Source organism: Nerophis ophidion, linkage group LG08, assembly GCF_033978795.1.
Source record: "Nerophis ophidion isolate RoL-2023_Sa linkage group LG08, RoL_Noph_v1.0, whole genome shotgun sequence".
Lineage (NCBI taxonomy): Eukaryota > Metazoa > Chordata > Actinopteri > Syngnathiformes > Syngnathidae > Nerophis > Nerophis ophidion.
This window is the reverse complement of record NC_084618.1, coordinates 28,013,681-28,037,568: the sequence shown is the minus strand read 5'-3', so window position 1 is coordinate 28,037,568 and position 23,888 is coordinate 28,013,681. Positions and strand designations below refer to the sequence as shown.

At 40.6% G+C, this 23,888-nt stretch overlaps 1 protein-coding gene across 4 annotated transcripts in view; it reads left to right on the top strand.

Annotated features, from left to right (window-relative positions):
* Window positions 1-23,888, top strand: part of LOC133557603 (netrin receptor UNC5D-like) — a 586,800-nt gene that overhangs the window by 244,220 nt on the left and 318,692 nt on the right. The gene's annotated exons all lie outside the window — the stretch shown is intronic.

Below are 23,888 nucleotides of genomic sequence, written 5' to 3'. Positions count from 1 at the left end.
CAAGGTACCGGAAAACAGTCAAAAAAACGGAAAATAACAGAGCTGATTTGACTCGATGTTTATGTGTTTGGGAAAATGGAGGTTGTCTACCTGGGTGAGAGCAAATAATAGAAATACGTTTAATTCGCCCAAATCCACCCATTTAGAGTTCGGAAATCGGTCTTTTTTCTGCAACATCAAGGTATATACTGACGCTTACATAGGTCTGGTGATAATGTTCCCCTTTAACAAAGACGACTTGCAGGAGTTTTTGCACCCAAAAGAAGTCGAACGCGGGACGCAAACGAATGGTCTCCCCGCGCTCAGACGGATGCCCTCAGGGTGGTTCAGCACGTTGGCGGCCTGAATGTATGCCGTCTGTGGAGGCTTATATTTGCCACGAGGCGATAGCGGAGACGCAGACAACTCCATTTGTTTGGGTATTAGTGCGGGACACTGTAAAGCCTGATGGATGCAGTCATTAGCGCGGCTGGGCTGCGAGCTTGCTGCCCGAGAACCGTTTAATCTTGATAGAAGACGCGGAGGAGGACCTGGAAAAGGTGGTGAAGACGTCCCTGTCAGGCGGCATCATGACTGCCGGCGGCCGATGGTATCCAAAACACATGGACGTGAATAAAGACAAAGTGTTCGGGGGCACTTGAGGGAGGAGGATTGATCCGGATGTTTGATGACACGGCCTCCTAAAGCAGATAAATATGAAATATGAGCGCTTTCAGCGGCGCTTAGCCTCGCCGTATAAGTCCATTAGTCACGGCGAGCGGCAGTCAAACGGTGATTGCGCGTGATGGTCTCAACGAGCGTCCGACAGCTCGTTAAATGGATCCTTTGGGGTCGGCCGACGCCCGAATGAGCCGCGCGGCCTGCTTCTGTTCCTCCGTGTCGCTGGTGCCGCTGAGCAGGGGGCAAGACAAGCTCTGCTGACAGCTTGGGCTGGATGGCAATAAAACGCGAGTCATTGCTTTGTAAACCGGTGTAAAAAGGAGCAGACTTCAACGCCGCAGGCTTGAAAAAAAAAAAAAGGTCAAAAAGTTTGCTGCAGTCAGATTATTTTCCGGACGTTGGTGGAACTTTCAAAGAGCCGACACCGAAGAAGTCTTCTTCCATGTCCGGTTTTCTCTGCCATATTTCCGCTATCCCTTTCCTCTCGGAGGCTTGCGGCGGACCAGCCAAACGACGGATGAGCACTTGCACTTCCGGTTTTAAGTACTAAACTAGGGGTCCCTAAACTAGGGCCCGCAAGTAGTCCCGAGTAAAAAAAATTTAAAAAATAAAATACAAATTTGTGTTTGTTTTTTTCAATGTGTCCTTTCTCGATCATCCATCTATCCATTTTGTACCGCTTGTGTCCAAAATCCGGCCTGCGGGTAGTCCTGAGGAAAAAATCTAAATCTTTTTTTTTTTTTTATTTTATTAATTTTTTTATTATTATTCATTATTTGTGTAATTGATCCTTTCTCGATCATCCACCAATCCATTTTCTACCGCTTGTTACTGTGTCCAAAATCCTAAGTAAAAAAACAAAATATATCTTTTTTTAAATTTTATTTTATTTTTTTAAATGATCATTTATTTGTGTAATTTGTCCTTTCTCGGTCATCCATCAATCCATTTTCTACCGCTTGTTACTGGGTCCAAAATCCGGTCTGCGGTTAGTCCAGAGTAAAAAAAACAAAAAAAAAAATATCTTTTTTATTTTATTTAACATTTTTTATTATTATTCTTTGTTTGATTTGTCCTTTCTCGGTCATCCATCAATCCATTTTCTACCGCTTGTTACTGTGTCCAAAATTCAGCCCACGGGTAGTCCTGAGTAAAAAAAGTAAATATTTAATTTGTTTTATTTTTCTTTATTTTTTTAAATTATTATATATTTGTTTAATCCGTCCTGTCTCGGTCATCCATCAATCCATTTTCTACCGCCAGTTACTGGGTCCTAAATCCGGCCCGCAGGTAGTTCTGAGTAAAAAATCTAAATATTTTATTTTATTTATTTTATTAATTTTTTTCTTATTATTAATTATTTGTGTAATTTGTCCTTTCTCGGTCATCCACCAATCCATTTTATACCGCTTGTTACTGTGTCCAAAATCCAGCCCGCGGGTAGTCCTATGTAAAAAAACAAAATATTTTATTTTTTTTATTTTATTTCATTTTTTATTATTATTATTTACTTGTGCAATTTGTCCTTTCTCGGTCATCCATCAATCCATTTTCTACCGCTTGTTACTGGGTCCAAAATCCGGTCCCCGGTTAGTCCAGAGTATAAAAACTAAATCTTTTATTTTTTAATTTTATTTAAATTTTTTTATTATTTTTTTAAATTTGTTTAATTTGTCCTTTTTTGGTCATCCATCAATTCATTTTCTACCGCTTGTTACTGTGTCCAAAATCCGATCCGCGGTTAGTCCAGAGTAAAAAAACTAAATCCTTTATTTTTTAATTTCATTTGTATTTGTTTTATTATTATTTTTTATTTGTTTAATTTGTCCTTTCTCTGTCATCCATCAATCCATTTTCTACCGTTTGTTACTGAGTCCAAAATCCGGTCTGCGGTTAGTCCAGAGTAAAAAAACTAAATCTTTTATTTTTTTATTTTATTTTTATTTGTTTTATTATTATTTTTTATTTGTTTCATTTGTCCTTTTTCGGTTATCCATCAATCCATTTTCTACAGCGCTTTACTGGGTTCAAAATCCGGTCTGCTGTTAGTCCAGAGTAAAAAAACTAAATCTTTTGTTTTTTTAATTTTATTTTTTTATTTTTTTTATTTGTTTAATTTTTCCTTTTTCGGTCATCCATCAATCCATTTTCTACTGCTTGTTACTGTGTCCAAAATCCGGCAGTAGTCCTGGGTAAAAAAACAAAAAAATTTTTTTTTATTTTATTTTATTTTTTTTATGTATTATTTATTTGTTTAATCCGTCCTGCCTCGGTCATCCATAAATCCATTTTCTACCGCCGGTTACTGGGTCCTAAATCCCGCCCGCAGGTAGTCCAGAGTAAAAAATAAAAATATATATGTATATATATATATATATATATATATATATATACAGTATATATATATATTTATTTATTTTTTTTTTTTTTTTTTTTAAATTCAATCAATCAGTCAAGTTCTATTTATATAGCCCTAAATCACAAATGTCTCAAAGGGCTGCACAAGCCACAATGACATCTTTGGCTCAGATCCCACATCAGGGCAAGAAAAACCTCAACCCCATTGGATTATTTTAAAAACATTTTTCATTATTATTATTGTCTTTTAATCCGTCCTTTTTTGGTCATCCATCAATCCATTTTATACCGCTTGTTACTGGGTCCAAAACCCGGCCCGCGGTTAGTCCAGAGTAAAAAAACTAAACTTTTTATTTTTTATTGTATTTAAATTTTTTGATTATTATTTTTTATTTGTTTCATTTGTCCTTTCTCGGTCATCCATCAATCATTTTCTACCGCTTGTTACTGTGTCCAAAATCCGGTCCACGGTTACTCCGGAGTAAAAAAACTAAATCCTTTATTTTTTTATTTTTTTTTTATTTGTTTTATTATTATTTTTAATGTGTTTAATTTGTCCTTTTTCGGTCATCCATCAATCCATTTTCTACTGCCTGTTATTGTGTCCAAAATCCGGCAGTAGTCCTGGGTTAGAAAACAAAATATTTTATTTTTTTATTTAATTTTTTTATTTTTTATTATTATTCATTTGTTTAATCCGTCCTGCCTCGGTCATCCATCAATCCATTTTCTACCGCCGGTTACTTGTTCCTAAATCCCGCCCGCGGGTAGTCCCGAGTAAAAAATTAAAATATATGCCTAGTGTGTGAATGTGAGTGTGAATGTTGTCTATCTGTGTTGGCCCTGCGATGAGGTGGCGACTTGTCCAGGGTGTACCCTGCCTTCCGCCCGATTGTAGCTGAGATAGGCGCCAGCGCCCCCCGCGACCCTGAAAGGGAATAAGCGGTAAAATGGATGTATATATATATATATATTTTTTAATTTAATCAATCAGTCAAGTTCCATTTATATAGCCCTAAATCACAAATGTCTCAAAGGGCTGCACAAGCCACAATGACATCTTTGGCTCAGATCCCACATCAGGGCAAGAAAAAACTCAACCCAATGGGATTATTTTAAAAACATTTTTTATTATTATTATTGTCTTTTAATCCGTCCTTTTTTGGTCATCCATCAATCCATTTTCTACCGCTTGTTACTGTGTCCAAAATCCGGTCCGCGGGTAGTCCTGAGTAAATAAACAAAATATTTTGTTATTTTTTGTTTTTTATTTGCTGCGATGAGGTGGCGACTTGTCCAGGGTGTACCCCGCCTTCCGCCCGACTGTAGCTGAGATAGGTGCCAGCGCCCCCCGCGACCCCAAAAGGGAATAAGCGGTAGAAAATGGATGGATGGATGGATGTTTTTTATTAGAATTTTTTTTGTAATTATTAATTTGTTTAATCTGTAATTTATCCGTCCGCGGGTAGTCCCGAGTAAAAAAAAAAAATATATATATATATATATATATATATATATATATATATGTATATATATATGTATATATATATATATGTATATATATATATGTATACAAATTTTGTTTTAATTCAATCAATTAAATTTTATTTATATAGCCCTAAATCACAAATGTCTCAAAGGGCTGCACAAGCCACAATGACATCCTCGGCTCAGATCCCACATCAGGGCAAGAAAAAACTCAACCCAATGGGATTATTTTTAATTAAAATGTTTTATTTTTTATTTTTATTATTATTGTTTTTTAATCCATCCTTTTTCAGTCATCCATCAATCCATTTTCTACCGCTTGTTACTGGGTCCAAAATCCGGCCCGCGAGTAGTCCCGATTTAAAAAATATATATATTTTTTTAATTTTAATTCTATATTTATTTTGTTTATATTTATGTATTTTTTTTAATCTGTCCTTTCTCGCTCATCCATCAATTCATTTTCTACCGCTCGTTACTGGGTCCAAAATCCGTCCCGTTGAGTTGTCTATTCTTTTTTGGTGACTTTATATACTCTGGACCTAGACGTTGAGTCCGCGACATACATGGCGGACAATAACTGATACAGTCTGCTTTGCCAGTCCAAAAGCATTCGCCGTTTTCCGTACTCTTCCCTCGAGGGCCAGGTAATACAAAGTACACGCTACCTTTTTTTTTAATCACATCCAAGGTAGCCCGCATTCACGTAGTCTCTCCTTCGATGAATGGACAATGTTTTCCAGTAAGTTGGGAAATTGTGTTAGATGTAAATATAAACGGAATACAATGATTTGCAAATCCTTTTCAACCCATATTCAGTTGAATATGCTACAAAGACAACATATGTGATGTTCAAACTGATTATTATTTTTTTTTTGCTAATAATCATTCACTTTTGAATTTGATGCCAGCAACACGTGACAAAGAAGTTGGGAAAGGTGGCAATAAATACTGGTAAAAGTGCAGGAATGCTCATCAAACACTTATTTGGAACATCCCACAGGTGTGCAGGCTAATTGGGAACAGGTGGGTGCCATCATTGGGTATAAAAGCAGCTTCCATGAAATGCTAAGTAATTCACAAACAAGGATGGGGCGAGGGTCACCAATTTGTAAGCAAATTGTCGAACAGTTTTAGAACGACATTTCTCAACGAGCTATTGCGAGGAATTTAGGGATTTTACCATCTATGATCCATAAAATCATCAAAAGGTTCGGAGAATCTGGAGAAATCACTGCACGTAAGCGATGATATTACGGACCTTTGATTCCTCAGGCGGTACTGTATCAAAAACCGACATCAGCGTGTAAAGGATATCCCCACATGGGCTCAGGAACACTTCATAAAACCACTGTCAGTAACTACAGTTGGTCGCTACATCTGTAAGTGCAAGCTGACCTGGACATTGGAAAGTTCTCTTGCTGTCTGAGACGTGTTGTATCTCAAATAGCTGCAATGGCTTTCTGTACAGACGGACGGACAAACATGGGCATGCCTGGATGACTCGCCTCCATATTTCCAGTGGTTAGCTCCGAGTTACGAAACCGCTTTATTATGAAGCTGGCTGAGGCGCGTTCTTTCCGATGTCACTTCCTGTGTGGGGCGCTGTCTTTCTGGCGTCACTTCCTCTTTGAACTCAGTTTGTATAAGATCAATGAGTCCATACAAAGCTAATAGCAGGAGATTCAAGAAATAGACCCTTGTAAAAAATTATCCGAGGAGGGAAACCTTAAAGATTTAGTGTGGCCGAAACGGGGCTTAGGCTAAATACTTATGCGTTTAATGAGTTATCCAGCTTAATGTAGACAGGGACTATGTCTCCTGGCTGGCCTTTTAAGGCCTCAGGATCCACCGGGAGGAGCTTGACAAAGTGGCTGGGGAGAGGGAAATTTGGCCTTCTCTGCTTAGGCTGCTGCCCCCACGACGCGACCTCGGGCACTCGAAAGAACATGGATGGATGGACGTACAAGCAAATCCAGAAAACGGCGTACGAAATTAAAAATTCCGATGTGTTAAAGTGTTCGCATGCACATCCCTTTGTTGCATCGACTCGAAATCCGCCGCAGACGTGTGCCTGACGTGGCACGCCCAGACCCCTCCCAGACCATGCCCCCTTATAAATATGCAAATCATATTGAAAGTAGCCACGTGCCAGTCTGACCGATCACAAATCATTCGAAAGGTTCCTTCCTGCTGCAAACGGTAGAGCGACCGCCGGCCCGACATTGCGGCGTCCCCGGCAGCTGAAGGCAGACGTAAATAAAACCAAAAGGAACGGCCGTGTCAGGAAGAAGGTGAAGAGGAAGATAGATGCGTGTGGGCAAAACCGACTCTGGGAAATTTGTGCTGCACCCCGTTTGAAAAATAGTCGCGACACTGAAGAGTAAAACCATAGAAGAGTTGGGCTACTGAAATACTTTTTGTAATTTATAATCTTTTAAATAATAAAACAGACACAAACTATTCTTTCTTGTTTTGGCTTCATAAGAGACATAGTTTTTGTGTTATGCGTGTAGCCTTGTCCGATTTTGGATCAACATTTGCAATAAAAGATACTTTGTTTTGATTAGTTTCAGCTGCAATAGCACTCTTTATCTCTTTAATGACCGTATTTTTCAGACTATAGAGCACACTAGTTTATAAGCCGCACCCACAAAATTTTACTCTGGAAAAATGATTTTACACATATTAGCCGCACCGCAGATAAAAACAGTGCAAAATTAGCTATTTACACAGAATGATTCTGTAAGTGTCTATTTACATACCTTAATTGTTACTGGCAGTAAAATGGCTGATCTAACAAAACAGAAGTCATCGTTATAGACCAGGGGTCAGCAAACTTTACCACTCAAAGAGCTATTTTGACCCGTTTCACAAAATAAAGAAGACAATGGGAGCCGCAACCATTCTCGCGAATATCACCCAGGTAACAATAATAAGGGCTTGCTACGAAGCCATTGCCTTTGACGCCTTCTACAACATGTACAAACATCTTGCCAGTCCAATATCATGTTGTATGTGGCTTCCGCAGATGCACGTACGAGATCACAAGGCATACTGGGTGATACAGGTTACACTGAAGGTTGTGATATAAACAACTTTTAACACTCTTACTAAAATGTGCCACACTGTGAACCCGCACCAAACAAGAATGACTAGCACCAAACACCCTATCCCACTCCGTGAGTCGGTTGGGAGCGCGGGGGTGTATAATATAGCCTGGAAAAGTCATTGATGCATGGGATTCTGGGTAATGGTTATGTTGCGTTTATAATGTGTTACTGTGAGGATGTTCTCTCGAAATGTGTTTGTCATTCTTGTTTGGTGTGGGTTCACAGTGTGGCACATATCAGTAAGAGTGTTAAAGTTGTTTATATCACAACCTTCAGTGTAACCTGTATCACCCAGTATGCCTTGCAATCTCGTACGTATGACGACAGAAGCAGCGAAATGCACGCAGATAGCATGGCGTAAAGGCGGGCGATGACATGTTGTAGAGCTGTGGTCCCCAACCTTTTTGTATCCGCAGATCGGTCAACGCTTAATAAATTGTCCCGCGGCCGGGTGGGATCCTTTTTTTTTTTTTTTTTTTTCTTTGTCATGAAAAAGGGAGGTTTTTGTGGTTGGTGCACTAATTGTAAGTGTATATTGTGTTTTTTATGTTGATTTAACATTGGTTGGGGACCACTGTTGTAGAGGACGTTAAAAGTAAAGACATCACGGCACGCCCTCAATAATGTTGTCCGAGTGAAAATCATTGAATGTTGACCCCGGGTTATGTCCGTAAGAGGCTCTGAAATCCGGAATCCCCCCCGTAACAATAGGGGGGGGGGGTCGCGATTGTGCAGCTGAGCCACATCAGAGTGGCCAAAGAGCCGCGGGTTGCCGACCCCTGTTATAGACCCACGAGCTCAATCAGCTAAACACTCAGTAAGTCCCCGGTGACGTTTTGGTGAATTTACAAAACTGTAACAAGACAAACAGAATGCAAATGTAAGTTAATAATACTAACACAGTAAAGGTATTATTAGCTAATGCTAACAACGCAAGCTTCACTACATTACATGACTCACGGTAGGGTTCAGTAAGTGTTAATAGTTTTAGTTATATTGTAAAACTTGCAAACATTGCCTGGAGCGATGAATGAAGAGTATATTTGAGTAGAAGCGTTATAGACGACGTAATGGCACTTGTACTTCCAGTTTGAAGCACTAAATACAAGGAAATACTGGAGGTAGTTACCCAACTTTTTCAAAAGATGGCGCCACAGTACAAACAATAACACTCCCCTTCTTTGTCTGTTGAAAAACATTTGTTGATTTCTAACCATTAGGGCCGGTAGCAAAGAAAAATCCATAAATTAGCCGCAGGGCACACAGCGTAGGGAAAAAAGTAGCGACTTATATAGTCTAGAATTTACAGTGCCATCCTTTTTCTGTTGACGAAAGAAGCTAACTGGCGAAATAGTCAAGCAGGGTCTTGGTTGTCACGCGCTCAACCTTGACTAGGAGCTGAAAAAGTGGCCTTTTGTATTTTTTCTTCAAGGTCTCCATGTTTTTCAGCGACTAAATCATTCCCTTTAACAAAAACAACTTGCAGAAGTTTTTGCACCCAAATGAAGTCGAACGCTTTTCATTCTTCAACTCAAACGAATCGTCTCCACCCGTTGAGACGAATACATTATATGTATTTGTGTGTTTCAAATATGTTTATTCTCTTCCATTTTAAAATTGTAAACATTTTAGATTGTTTTTGTATACCGTACATGCAAATCAGGCAATTACTTTTTAGTTCATCTCTTAGTTGTTTAAGCAGTGAAGTGTTTGTACAAGTTTAGATTGGGGGACAACTAGGGGTTTTAAAAAAATAGATTTTCAAATGAATGCCAATTCTTATTTGTAGCAATTCTTAATCGATTAAAAAAAAAATCTAAAATAATGTTTTTGTATTTTGTATTTTCTTATCTGTCTTTTTCAGCCTCTCCGGCAAATCATATTACTGATGTCGACGTCTATAACTACTTTAGAAAAAGATACGTGAATTTTTCACGTTGCCTTTTTTGTAATTGACTATATTAAATGTGTGGGTATAATTTTATTAAACAACCAGTTTATTCTAAGTAATATAAAAATGCATCACCGCTGTTTATCTATTTTATGGAGACTTAATCTATTTTCATTTTCCTGAAGGAACTCTCCCTAAGGAATTAATAAAGAACTATCTATGTAGTTAATCATAGAAGTGGCATTCAATTGTATTAAAAAGTAAGGATTTTGAATCCCGAATTGTTTTGACTCAAAAATCAATTCTGAATCCAATCTAATTGTGTGGTGCCCAAAGATTCACAGCCCTAGGTGTGTTTCGTAACGGGTAAAGACGGTAATGTCTCTCATTTTCATATTATATTTCATGTTTCATGCAAACGCTAACTGATCCATAATTTTATCAACGTGTGGTTAAACGTTCACTATATCAACCAAAGAGCTATTTCTCTAAAAAGTTGCTCACAAATCTGTCTAAATCTGTGTTAGTGAGCATTTCTTCTTTGCCAAGATAATGCATCCCACCTCACAGGTATGGCATATCAAGATGCTGATCAAACAGCATGATTATTGCACAGGTGTGTCTTAGACTGCCCACAATAAAAGGCCACTCTGAATGTGCAGTTTTATCACACAGCACAATGCCGGAGATGTCGCAAGTTTTTAGGGAGTTGGCATGGAATGGGGAGTGCAGGAATGTCCACCACAGCTGTTGCCCATGAATTTATTCACCATAAGCCATCTCCAAAGGCATTTCAGAGAAATTGGCAGTACATCCAACCGGCCACACCCAGCCCAGGACCTTCACATTCAGCAGGTGCACCACGATGATTATCTGAGACCAGCCACCCTGACAGCTGCTACAACAATTGGTTTGCATAGCCAATGAATTTTTGCACATACTGTGTGAAACTTTCTCAGGGAAGCTCATTGTCCAGATCGGGGTCTCGACCGTAACCGACTTGAGTGGGCAAATGCTCACATTCGATCGCGTCTGGCATCTTAAAGAGGTGGTCTCTTCACGTATGAATCCCAGTTTTCACTGTTCGGGGCAGATGGCAGGCAGCTTGTGTGTCGTCGTGTGGGAGAGCGGTTTGCTCAGGTCAACGTTGTAAATCGTGGTGGGGGTGGGTATATGTTATGGACAACGAAAGCAAGTGCATTTTATTGATATTATGAATGCACAGAGATACCGTGGCGAGATCTTTAGGCCCATTGTTGTGGCATTCACCCAAGATCATTGCCTCATGTTGCAGCTTGACTAATGCATGGCCCCATGTTGCAAGGATCTGTACAAAATTGTGGCTCGGCGTACAGGACAGCATGTTCCAGTTCCTGCCAATATCCAGCAACTTGGCACAGCCATTGAAGAGGAGTGGACCAACATTCCACAGGCCATGATTACCAACCTAACCTAAGGATGATAAGTCTTTATTGTCATTGCACAAGTACAACAAAACGTTCTTTTTAGCACAAACCCGTTCAAGATTAGACAAACAGTGTACAGGGTTACTGAACAGGAACGCTGATGGGTCGCCACAAGGCGCCCCCGTAAAAGATGGGGAAAAGGGTAAAACGCTGGGAAGGATGAGTAAAAAAAATACGATCTAGACTGGGCTCCTTAGTGGGCCCAGTCTGGAGTGGGGGAAAAAAACTCCATAGCAAAGCACATATACATATTACAACATACATCTCGAGATATCTAGCAACAGAGGGAAGGGAGTGCGGGGTCATGGTGGTAGGCCACAGCTCTCAGGCGCTGACCATCCATTCATCACCCCTATGGGATTTGCGTCAAGGGCGTTGGATTGGGGTTGGGGTATGTATGTGTGTGGCGTACATTTATTTTCGTGGATGCTTGTTTGTGTAAGCCTGCAGTGTGTCTCTGTTCCGCGGCCTTGATGTTGTGTGGTCGCTAGTCCAAAGTCAACAACAACAGGTGTGTGTCCATGAGAGACAAGAAGGGAGTTTGTTTTGTCATTGTCGCACTGAAGCAAGGGAAACAATCCAAGTTAAAATGTTTTGTATGCGAGTGAAAATAAAATTTGCTTTTCACTCTAAATTGTCTCTGACTGGTCCTCAAAATTCATCCTGCAGGGCAGACAGTCTCATGTGATCCAAATCACAACAGTGTCCACAGTTCTTCCCGCATCCTCCAATCATTTGTGAAAGCTTTGGTGTACTTTGAAGACTGCCAGCGACTTCCAATTTGTAGACAAACCAGAGCAACGCTTACTCCAATCAGCAGATTTCCTGTTGTCATAATTGCGAATAGGTAGATATCTTCACGTCCTCGACAGAAAATGGTCGCCAGGCACTTGGCACTTCTTCTCCCAAGAGACTGTCGCGTGTCCAGCAACACCCGGTCCGTCACGACAATCAGGTTCTCCGAAACCCAGATCTTGTCAATATCGTTGAGGCCAGTTAAATAGTTCCAATGTTGATTTGGAGAGCAGTGCAAAAAGAGGCAATAAAAAAGTTAAGACAAGACAAAGAAGCAAGCAGGAGAGATAAGGGAGAGGAAAGGGGAGCATCCACCCTCGATGAGTGCTAGAGAGAAAGATCAATAATCATGCTGTTTAACCAGCATCTTTATATGCCACACCTGCTAGGTGGGATGGATTATCTTGGCAAAGAAGAAATGCTCACTAACACAGCTTTAGATAGATTTGTGAACAATTGGTATTTTGTAGGGCTGCGAATCTTTGGGTGTCCCACGATTCGATTCAATATCGATTCTTGGGGTCGCGATTCAATTACATATCGATCTTTTCGATTCAACGCGATTGTCAATTCAAAAACGATATTTTTCCGATTCAAAACGATTCTGTATTCATTCAATACATAGGATTTCAGCAGGATCTACCCCAGTCTGCTGACATTAGATTAGATTAGATTAGATAGTAATTTATTTATTCCGTCAGGAGAGTTCCTTCAGGAAAATTAAAATTTTCAGCACAATCCCATTCAAGATAAAACATTACAGGGAGACAGAACAGGATGGCTGACGGGTCTGCCGGCTTCCAGCGTCCCTTACAAAAAAGGTGAGATACAGGTAAAAAAAAAGGGGGGGGAATGGGAGAAAAAAATTGATTAAAATAAAATGAAATAAAAACGGTCTATGTCTGGGCCCTGGAGAGGGGGTCCAGACTGAGGCCAAGGGGGAAAAAAAACTACTCAAAGCCATAGTACACATCCCTCTTACATGTGTGTAAGAGGGAAACATCAAAGGACATGAAAGACATTAAAGTAACGGAGCTGATGCAACCAGCCATTTTTACATACAGCTATGAATAAAAACTAGTAGATTTAATTAAAAAAGCTTTTATAATGGTAAAGGACAATGTTCTATCAACTGATTTTAATAATGTAAATTTGTTTTAACTATTAAACAAACCAAAAATACAATTGTCTTTGTGGAAACATTGGACAAGCTTATGAAATGTGATGCAAGTGTAATTATAACTAATATTAATACTGTTGGTGATAATATTAATTTTTGTTTCACTGCTTTTGGTTTGTTCTGTGTCGAGTTTGTCTTCTCAATTGTTCTGTTTATTGCAGTTCTGAGTGTTGCTGGGTCAGGTTTGGTTTTGGAATTGGATTGCCTTGTTATGGTAATATTGTGTATTGTTTTGTTGGATTGATTCAAAATTAAAACACTTTTTTTTTTTTTAATCTTTTTTTTTTTAAATGAAAATCAATTCTGAATCGCACAACGTGAGGATCGCGATTCGTATTCCAATCGATTTTTTTCCCACATCCTTAGTATTTTGTGTATATAATAAAAGTTCTACATCTTAGAGATGAATTCGTAAAAAATTGGAACAAAACATAAGTATTGCGTTTATATTTCTGTTCAGTATAATACGGTAACACTAACTGTCGGGAGTTTTCCAGCAGTTACCGTATTTTTCGGACTATAAGTCGCAGTTTTTTTCATAGTTTGGCCGAGGCTGCGACTTATACTCAGGACGGACTTATGTGTGAAATTATTAACACATTACCGTAAAATATCAAATAATATTATTTAGCTCATTCACGTAAGAGACTAGACGTATAAGATTTCATGGGATTTATCGATTAGGAGTGACAGATTGTTTGGTAAACGTATAGCATGTTCTATATGTTATAGTTATTTGAATGACTCTTACCATAATATGTTACATTAACATACCAGGCACCTTCTCAGTTGGTTATTTATGCGTCATATAACGTACACTTATTCAGCCTGTTGTTCACTATTGTTTATTTTAAATTGCCTTTCAAATGTCTTCTTGGTGTTGGGTTTAATAAAATTAATTTCCCCCAAAAATGCGACTTATACTCCAGTGCGACTTATATGTTTTTTTTTCCTTCTTTATTATGCATTTTCGGCAGTTGCGATTTATACTCCGGAGCGACTTATACTCCGAAAAATACGGTACTGCTATTTATTTATAGTACAAACGCCCACAGCTGGTGAAACCGATCGAAACGGGGACGACTTTTGCAGCCCTTAATTATTGAGGCCGGGAAACTCATCAAGTTATTTTTTAATTTTTTGTTCAACTAAATGACTTATCGACCCTGGTCTATTCGAAGCTTGTGAACTTGGTAAAATTCCACAAATGTGCCACGACATTGTATGAAGGGTTGAAATCTTGGGGAAAAAAGTAGTGACTTGCAGTAGTGTTGTTTCGGGAGTCCCTGTTCCTGCTGTCATGATCCGTGGTGCGGATCATGTTTTTTGTGTTTTCTGTTAGTTTTGGACTCCTTTTGTTCTTGTTTGTGCACCTGTGAGTTTGTTCTAGTCACCACGGTTCCCTATAATTTTCACCTGCCTGTGTTGTTTGTTGTGCAGTCCAGAATCCTGAGCACTTCTGTTATGCCGATGAGACCAAAGCAGCTATCATAGTGCAGTTTACACATATCTCTTATGTTTGACTGCCATCTGCTGGTCACACTTATCGCTACACCATGTACCAAATTAAATTGCTTCGAGATCGGTGAGAAAACCAGAATTATTCGTACATCAGGCGCACCGGGTTATTAAAGTACCAATGATTGTCACACACACACATGGTGTGGTGAAATTTTTCCTCTGCATTTGACTCATCCCCTTGTTCACCCCCTGGGAGGTGAGGGGAGCAGAGGTGCCACGCCCGGGAATATGTTTTGGTGGTTTAACCCCCAATTCCAACCATTGATGCTGAGTGCCAAGCAGGGAGGTAATGGGTCCCATTTTTATAGTCTTTAGTATGACTCGACAGGGGTTTGAACTCACAACCTACCGATCTCAGGGCGGACACTCTAACCACTAGGCCACTGAGTAAGTGCACTGTCAAGTTTTGAGGGGGAAAACAAGTATTTTAAGTGCGAGTGATCAACCAAGGTAGACTATTTAAGTCTACCTTGGTTGATCACTCGTTCTGGTTTTATTGTTAGCGTCACGTTCTGACCAAGTAAGTTTTCTTGTTCCATGCCATAGCTTCTGTTTAAGTCTTAGCTTCATGTGTGTTAGGCACGCATGTCTTTTTGTTCTTTGCCTTTGTTGTTGGTAGCTGGGAGATTTATGTTAATAAATCAAATCCTATCTTCACGCTGTCATCCGGAGCCATCCCGTTTGCATCCCGGGAGAACAACCGCGAGCAAACTGCACCCCCGATCGTGACACCTGCCAACTCTCCCTGTCCTTTCTCTGTAGTTTAGCGCAGTGTAGCCTTCTGCACCAGGTCACCAAAGAAATGTAATGGAGATTTTATTCTGCACCAATTCTACTTAGTGACGGAATCCGACTTTTTACCAAGTCATTCCACCCAGATTCTTTATTTCTATGGACTGTGTCATTTAAGTGATACTTGAGAAACAGAAGAAAAAGTTGACAGATTGAAAAATGTATCAAATATGTATTAGAAAAGAGTGAATCAAGGCCAATGCAATGTCAGTGCTGCAGAGAAACAGAAGACCGGCGCTCGAGGAGAACGGCAAGTTTCCCTGGGTTTCGATTTGCTTGTAATCGTGTTTTACGCCATCCAAGCGGGGGTGGGTTACGCCTCCTTTGAACCTTTGCCGGTGTGCAATCATTTTGAAATGATATGAGCCAAACAGTGCCGAGCATTCTAACTCGATAAGACTCCTCAGGTGCTGAGAATCTGCTTCCTTTGATCTAGAACAATATGAGTAATGAAAATGTGTTTGTGCGCGTCTAAGTACGAGGAGCAGGCCAGACTCGAGGCTGTTTGAGTCAGCAGTCTGTAAGAGAGACTTCACAATAGGAATTTCCATACTTGAACACCAGCATCGGGAACCGATTGATTGATTGATTGAAGCTTTTATTAGTAGATTGCACATTTCAGTACATATTCCGTACAATTGACTACTAAATGGTAACACCCGAATAAGTCTTTCAACTTGTTTAAGTCGGGGTCCACGTAAATCAATCAATGGTAATCAACGTGTCACATGACCTGGAAAAAGAACACGAACCGTCTTGCCGTCGACGCCGCTAAATGCTAGCTGGCTAAAATTTCAAAAGCTAAAGTTTTGCTGTGGAAGACATAGCCTTAACCAGACTTAAGATCAGAAACCCTCAAAAAGGACAGCGCAAAAACACCATTTCCACTCAAAGCCTGTTTTTAAGGTTGACTTTATTGCTGCAGTTATAGATTATTTTAGCAATCTGGTCATTTATCATTTACTTTGTTCGATTAATTTGTGTTGTAGATTATTGTTTGGGAAATGACTAACATTCAATGGTCAAGTCAATGTGAGAACCCAACATTGATTAAAATTTGTCCAAAAAACATTTGGTCGGAGTTGCTCAATGTCATGACCTAATTCGACCAGTTCTTAACGTGTTTTCCAATGTCTTGTGCCTTCCGGGTAGCGCCATTGTTAATATAAGTGCTAGCGCAGACCAACCTATTTAGCTTATGCAACTATATTGACATGTTGAGCTGCTGCATCACCTCTGAGCTGGTGAAAGTTAATTTTAGATTATAAATCAAGTATTTTACCTGTATAGCAGAAAGATGTTGCCGTAAATCGAGAAGTAAGTCAATGTTCATATCTAACGTAGACCCAGAGATGGCGAAAAAGCCACAAAAGATGCTTGTTTTTGGCTCGTATTTTTTTATTTTTACTTGCATTACGATTATGATTATTTCTTCATCCAAACGGGAAGATATAAACGCCCCATTTGGCATCCCAGTGAGAGCCGACTCTGTACGGTAAGTGATTGTTTTATTATGTTTATGTTTTGTACATCAAGTGTAGTACTGCGTTGTGTTGTTTTTGAAGGGAAAAGCGAACGTTAGAATAATAGTATGCTTAAAATGAGCAAAATACGTAAATATTACATAAGTGTGTGTGTCTGCTACTACATTAAATATTTACTTGTAGCGTTTACAGTATATAAAACGTCAAAGGAGGCTTTTGGATGTTTTTTAGAGCACTTTATAGATGGATTAGCCTTCCATAAGGCAAGGCATGCCTCAATTAGAGGCAATAGTGCAGGGGTCGGCAACCCAAAATGTTGAAAGAGCCATATTGGACCACAAATACAAAGAATAAATCTGTCTGGAGCCTCAAAAAATTCAAAGTCTTATATAATTGTTATAATAATGGCAACACATGATGTAAGTGTCTAATTAGCTGTGTTAGCCTACTATCAAAAATGACTGTTTTCATTTATTTTATTTAGCCTTTATTTAACCAGGTAAAATCCCATTGAGATCAAAGATCTCTTTTCCAAGGGAGACCTGGCCAAGAGGGCAATAGCAAGGTTATAATAAAAACAGTAAACAACACATAAAACATCACATTTACAACATTAAAACTTGCTCACATCATGATGCAAGTCTTTGTTGACAGAAATGTTGAAATGTAATATTTACTCTTCATCTTTTTACAACATTGGAAAACCTTAGTAAAACTTCTCAGAGCTTGAGATAACTCCTGGAAATGACTGTCTTAGAATGGCCAAAATTATTTATGATGTGTTGGCTAGTCAGTTAAATCATTGATGTCGAGTCTTTTGATGTGCCCTAAAAAGTGTCAATACTGTAAGTGTTGTACTTATTACACACCAGCTGTTTGATTGTAACGTGCATCTTAGTTTTCATTAACACATTTGGACAAGTTGAAATCGCCATTTGAAGTTGCTAATGCTAATCAGTAAAATGTCAATAGCAAATCAAATGTATGTTAGCGTCAAGCTAGCGCATTTTTGGAAAGGTGTAGCCTTACTTTACATACGTTGGAGCGTTTTTTTTAGTAACCGTATTTTCCGGAACACAGGGCATACTAGATCATAAGGCGCACTGCCGATAAATGGTCTATTTTTGACCTTTTTTCATATAAAATGCGCACCGGGTTATAGGGCGCATTATCCATCCATCCATTTTCTACCGCTTGTCCCTTTCTGGAGCCTATCTTGGAGTTATATTATTTATTTACTTTTTTCTAAATGTAAAACACTTTCTTGTGGTCTACATCTGTGGTTTCGGTACCAATACCGGGCCGCGGATTGACTGGTACCGGGCCGTAGAAGATAGTTTTTTTTGTTTTTTAAATTACATTTTTATTTAGTTTGATTTTTTTTTATTAAATAAACATAAACACAAGATACAATTACAATTAGTGCACCAACCCAAGAAACCTCCCTTCTTCATGTCAAAAACCTCCCCTTTTCATGACAAAAAGGTTGTGGACCACTGGTCTACATAACATGTAATGCTGGTTCTTTGGTCAAAATGTTGCATAGATGAAGTTTTACAGATCACCTTCCAGCTGCTTTCTGACAGCCGCTTCCAGATGTGCCATTTTGTGGGCGGTCTTATTTACGTGGCTCACCTTCTGCAGCGTCTTCTCCCCGTCATGTTTGGTGTAGCGGTGTAGCGTGCAAGGACGGGAGTGGATGGAGTGTCAAAAGATGGAGCTAACTGTTTTAATGACATTCAGACTTTACTTGAATCAATAATGGAGCAGCATCTCCTCATCCGGAAAAAACAACAACAAAGCCGTGTATCGTGAAAAAACGTTCGACCGGAACTCTCTAATAACTAAAGCTCCTTGGGTGAATAATGTAAACTCACTACACCGGTATGTTTTAGCGCTTTCATGGCAAGTTTACTGACTGATATAAGTAAGAACTTTACACTACTTTATATTAGAAATGGAAACAGCGGAGGATGAATGTCCCATAACAAGAAGATAGGCTTTATTTTTTCTCTACCGACTATGGAGTCATTACAGACTACAAAGGCGGATGTGCGCAGTTTTTCAGGATTTATGCAGATCCCAAATACAGATCCGTAAGTACAAGAAGGTAGGAAAAGTTGCTTTTGCATAATATTGCGAAACAAAACGCCAGATTTTGTCTTACCTTATACACACACACCATAATAGTACTCGTATGTTGAACCACATCAAGCGGTGCAGCTTCATAGCTTACCAAAGTCATACTAAAACGTTGATGGATTTTTGAGCGGCCTGTGTAATGTTCCATATCTTCAATGGATCATATCAAATGTTGGTGTTGTTTACTTAAGTCATATTTCCAATCATAGTGCAGTTTACACATATCTCTTATGTTTGACTGCCATCTACTCGTTACATTTATCGCTACACCATGTACCAAATTAAATTGCTTCGAAATCGGTGAGCAAAACCAGAATTATTCCGTACATCAGGCGCAACGGGTTATTAAAGTACCGATGATTGTCACACACACACACACTAGGTGTGGTGAAATTTGTCCTCTGCATTTGACTCATCCCCATGTTCACCCCTTGGGAGGTGAGGGGAGCAGTGGGCAGCAGAGGTGCCACACCCGGGAACATTTTTTGGTGATTTAACCCCCAATTCCAACCCTTGATGCTTAGTGCCAAGCAGGGAGGTAATTGGTCCCATTTTTATAGTCTTTGGTATGACTCGACCGGGGTTTGAACTCACAACCTACCGATCTCAGGGCGGACACTCTAACCACTAGGCCACTGAGTAGGTGCACTGTCAAGTTTTGAGGGGAAAAAAGTATTTTAAGTGCACCTTATAGTCCGGGAAATACGGTAATTACTTTGTTGTCATTGAAAAGAGGAACATTACCCAGAGGTAGTTTTTGCTGAGTGAAGTACGAAGTCGGCCACTCATGTACCGAAACATGGCACCGTTGGATTTTACGTGAATCAGTGTCTGGTACGGGGGTCAGCAACCCTCGGCTCTAGAGCCGCATGTTGGCTCTTTAGCGCCGCCCGAGTGGCTCTCTTGAGCTTTTTCAAAAATGTATTAAAAATGGAAAGAAAATATAAAAAATATAATTTTTGCTTTAACATGGTTTCTGTAGGAGGACAAACATGACACAAACCTCTCTAATTGTTATAAAGCACACTCTTTACATTAAACAAGCTTCCCTGATTCGAGTATTTGGCGAGTTCCGTTTTGTCCTACTAATTTTGGCAGTCTTTGAACTCACCATAATTTGTTTACATGTATAACTTTCTCCGACTTTCTTGTAGTGTTTTATGCCACTTATTTTTCTGTCTCATTTTGTCCACCAAACTTTTAATGTTTTGCACGAATGCACAAAGGTGAGTTTTGTTGATGTTATTGACTTGTGTGGAGTGCTAATCAGACATATTTGGTCACTTCAAGCTAATTGATGCTAACATGCTATTTAGGCTAGCTTTGTGTACATATTGCATCATTATGCCTCATTTGTAAGTATATTTGAGGTCATTTAGTTTTCTTTAAGTCCTCTTAATTCAATTTATATCTCATGACACCATACGGCAAGCAGAAAATTGTTGTTAATTTTATTTGGACCCACCCCCCAACCTTTTTCAGGAGATGAGTCTAACCATTTATGTGTTTGACAATCATTGGTACTGAAATTTTAATTTAATTAATGTATTCTACAAAATAGGGGTAAAGAATAGAAATACCAACGCTGAGCTTTGTCTCAATTTGTCCACCAAACATTTTATGCTGTGCGTGAATGCACAAAGGTGAGCTTTGTTGATGTTATCGTTATGTACAGAGTTCTAATCAGGCATATTGGGTTACTGCATGACTGCAAGCTAATCGATGCTAACATGCTATTTCGGCTAGCTATATGTACATATTGCATCATTATGCCACATTTTTAGCTATGTTTGAGCTCATTTATTTTCCTTTACATATATGTATTTAGTGTATTTTTTCCATGTTTCATGACACACTATCTGTATGTAATATGGCTTTTAATTTTTTGCGGGTCCAGACAAATTTGTTTTTGTATTTTTGGACCAATATGGCTCTTTCAACATTTTAGGTTGCCGCCCCTAGGTCTGGTAGGACAGGCGGGATTATGTCGGTACCAACCATACTTGCCAACCGTGAGACCTCCGATTTCGGGAGGGGGGTGGCGTAGTCGGGGACGGGGCGGAGGCGTGGTTTGGGGGCGTGGTTGGGGTGGGGGGCGTGGTTAAGAGGAGAGTATATTTACAGCCAATTCACCAACTCGAGTATTTCATATATATATATATATATATATATATATATATTTATATATGACATACTTAACTTTCAGTGAATTCTAGCTATATATATTTATTTTTATTATTATATATATATATATATATATATATAAAATAAATAGTTGAATTTCAGACGGCACCTATCAAATACAGTTGGTCTACTAACTGTACTGTGCTTGCTGGTTACAAAAAAAACAACAACACTCACCTTTCACTATTTGAGTAACGTCACTTCCGAGTTTCCAGAAGATGGCGCCAGTAAGTGCTTTGGCCTGTCCTCTCTCGCTGTCAGCTCTGTTCGTTTTTGTGTTGTTTGCGTCTATTTTTGTCTCTGTCGTCCTCTCCCCCGCCACCTGCGGGCTGTGTGTCGTGCCCCACCTGGATTAGCTGCGCCCTTGGACGTGCTGGCCCTTGCCAGGTTCGGTCTAGTAAGCGCAAAGTCTTTGATAAACGAAATGTTTATCCTGAAGGATTTCTTCACTTACCGCGGACTTCCTCTGTGTGACGGAAACATGGCTGAGAGCCGGTTAGTCTGCCCCTCTTAATGAACTTCTACCTCCGGAGTGTTCCTACTTTAATTCTCCGCGGTCGTCCGGTCGAAAAGGAGGAGGATTAGCAGTCGTTTTTAAAAATGACTTTAAATGCCGTCAGATCCGCCTGCAATCCTCCATTTCAAGCTTCGAACTGTGCATGTTTGAGCTGGAGGGGGCGTGGTTTCCAGCTTGGGCTGACTTTCGGGAGAAAATTTCTTCCGGGAGGTTTTCGGGCGAGGCGCTGAATTTTGGGAGTCTCCCGGAAATTCCGGGAGGATTAGCAAGTATGGGGCCAATAAAAAGTACCAGACTCGGTACCCATCCCTAGCAGTACATGTCACAATTCTGTCAGGCGCCCTCTTTTTGTCGGTAAAGATTTGGAAAGTTTACAGAGGAGTTGCCGCGTGCCAAAAAGCAGTTTAAGTATAAAAAGTCCGAATGCATAATTAAATGTAAAAAAAGTGGCCTTTGGTCTGGAAGGCCAGTGAAGCGTTGCATTTTTGAGCCCCTGAAAAGCCTTTTTATTCCTATACATAATTTAATTACCTGAATAAAACATCCGCCACAATTCCCTCCCTCTTCTGATCACTCGATATGTGTTGCCTCCCTCGTCGGGCCGTCCTTGGCGCCAGAACATAGTGCGGGCGTCAAAAGCGCAAGTCCGGCCTCCGCCATAGATCACATCTCGCACCTGACTTGGGATCACCTTATGAATCTCCGGGCGGCAGACGTGTCCTACATTCCAGCGACAACATCCCGACGCTTTCGGTCAGAGATCATCCGTCTCCAATCCATCTCCATCTAGTCAACGTCTCTGTTTACTCTTTGTCCTCGCATCCTCGCAATTTACTCCTCCATTCTCATTTCCCCACCATAACGCTAGCCCATAAATTGCCCCGGGGAGCCACTCTTGACCCCCCCCCCCCGCACCCGCCTGGTGTTTTCTGCTCATTGAGACGCCTCGGCCTAAATCACTCGCCGCCTCTTTGACACCTGCGTCCCTGCGGCGCCGTTCCGACATCATTCAAGGAGACACAGATGCAACACGCACAAAGCCCCGCCGCTAATCGCTAATTAGAGGTCATTTAAAGCCGTTAAGTGCGATATTAACTCATATTTTAGCGCGTTAATTGCGAGAGGAGCCACAGGAGAGCAGCAGGCGGGCGCTTTCCCGAGCCTTTGTTTGTTTGAGACAACCGCGGCGGGTAATGGAGGCGGCCTTGATCCGCCCTCGCTCGTATATTACGTGTCAGCACGCCGCGACGCTAAACGGGGCGCCCCGCTCGGCAAACACGGATGACGTATCGGCCGCTTGCGGGATGATTCCATGTGGACTGTTTTGAAAGGTTGACTGCTATGTGGGAGTTATCACTCTCTCAAGCAATATATGACTTCTGTTTGTGTGTGCCCGGAAAAGGGTGGAATGCCATCTCCGGGTTGGGGAGGAGACCCTGCCCCAAGTGGAGGAGTTCAAGTACCTAGGAGTCTTGTTCACGAGTGGGGGAAGAGTGAATCGTGAGATCGACAGGCGGATGGGTGCGGCGTCTTCAGTAATGCGGACGTTGTACCGATCCGTTGTGGTGAAGAAGGAGCTGAGCCGGAAGGCAAAGCTCTCAATTTACCGGTCGATCTACGTTCCCATCCTCACCTATGGTCATGAGCTTTGGGTCATGACCAAAAGGATAAGATCACGGGTACAAGCAGCCGAAATAAGTTTCCTCCGCCGTGTGGCGGGGCTCTCCCTTAGAGATAGGGTGAGAAGCTCTGCCATCCGGGAGGAACTCATCGAGAGGAGCCAGATGAGGTGGTTCGGGCATCTGGTCAGGATGCCACCCGAACGCCTCCCTAGGGAGGTGTTTAGGGCACGTCCAACCGGTAGGAGGCCATGGGGAAGACCCAGGACACGTTGGGAAGACTATGTCTCCCGGCTGGCCTGGGAACGCCTCGGGATCCCCTGGGAAGAGCTAGACGAAGTGGCTGTGGAGAGGAAAGTCTGGGTTTCCCTGCTTGGGCTGTTGCCCCCGCGACCCGACCTCGGATAAGCGGAAAGAGATGGATGGATGGATGGATGGATGTTTGTGTGTTTATCAAAATGCTACGCGCACTAAGACGCTAACGAGACGTTTTCACGACTCCTGAGCTACTATCGCCCAAAACACGCTAAGCTAACGCCAGTGCAAAAATCAATACATCTGTCATTATTTCCTGGTAAGTTGACCCTTGTGTGTGGTGTTCCGGTCTGTGGGACCCGTTTTCATTTTTTTATTAAAATAAAAATGATACATTTAATTAATTTTTCAAACGGAGACTCG